The following is a 1171-nucleotide window of genomic DNA, read 5'->3' as shown; positions in this document are numbered from 1 at the left end:
TGCAATATCCAAACTAAACAGGTAACACGCCCTCGGAGTCTCGGCCTCGGAAAGGAAATTATGTAGCAGTGTGTACAAATATACACCGTTCCATGTTTTTTGAGACTGTAAACAAAGTGAGGGACCAAATTCGTCAAGTCTTAAGGTGGAGGTTTGCACAGAACGGTTTATTCGAACCCACACCCTCCTACTACTGCAGGATTTCCATCCACTCCCGCCCGCTCCTGTAGAGATTTTGATCGCTTCCACCCACATCACTGTTTTCTGTTGAAAATCCTCCTCATCCCACGGGGGAATCAACACACATTTAACCCTGAAGGATTTTTTTTCTAATCTGAAGAAATGCAAATCCACTTGTGCACTGTTTAAAAAGCCAACTGTTAAAGACTTGACCTGAAAACAAGCATTGCCAAAAGATGTTGAAGCAGATGAAACATTATGGATCACAAACCAGATTATGGAATGTCACACTTCAGCAGTGATGGTGTTATTCAAAAAGGTTTCATCTGTAGCATTCACAGTATGTAAAAGGTGTGTTGAGCAGATTTGCCTTTCGGAATGTCATTTAATTTTAATAATAAGTTAAATTAAAGTTAATTTTAAGATGCCAACCACTTTGAAAAGAGATAAAGTAAATGGATAAGTTTGGCTCACTGGATTTCTCTAAAACTGTTTAGCAAATGTCAGTGAAATTTGACAGATGTTCAGGTCTTAGGTGATTTTTGGTGCAATTACTGGCACCAATTTAAAAGCCTTGTTTTTTGTGTTATGTCAGTATTCTCAACAGTGCAATAAGATTAGAGTACTTATATCTGATATTAAAGAGCAAATTAACTAAAACTAGCTGACTAAACTTTTTAATTGGTTTAACTTTTCACCTTTCTGCTGCGATGCAGAACTGTACTCCAGGGTGTGTCAGTACACCGTGACATCCCCGAAAATGATTAGAGTGTCTTTAAAACAGGTTTATGTTGTTTAACAGGTTATTCAACAACCTGCTTCAAACGTACTTTCATTCAAGCATATTTTGAAAGTCACCAGTTTAGGCAGAAGTGCCACGTGGATACAAAAGCTTAAAAGAAAATAATGACAATTCTTTGATTATGAACGTTAATAATGTTGGTTTTATTCATGCAAGTGTTTTGCAGCAGTTGCATGATATTCTGTGTTT

General features: G+C 37.1%; 1 protein-coding gene across 1 annotated transcript in view; it reads left to right on the top strand.

Annotated features, from left to right (window-relative positions):
* Positions 1–1171, top strand: part of LOC111644864 (vasoactive intestinal polypeptide receptor 2) — a 49931-nt gene that overhangs the window by 36389 nt on the left and 12371 nt on the right. The window lies entirely within an intron of this gene.

The sequence above is a fragment of the Seriola lalandi genome, unplaced genomic scaffold (assembly GCF_002814215.2).
Source record: "Seriola lalandi dorsalis isolate HSWRI2012SDOR001 ecotype SW California unplaced genomic scaffold, Sedor1 jcf7180002054944, whole genome shotgun sequence".
Lineage (NCBI taxonomy): Eukaryota > Metazoa > Chordata > Actinopteri > Carangiformes > Carangidae > Seriola > Seriola lalandi.
The sequence above is the reverse complement of the archived record's forward strand: the minus strand, read 5'-3'. Positions and strand labels throughout refer to the sequence as shown.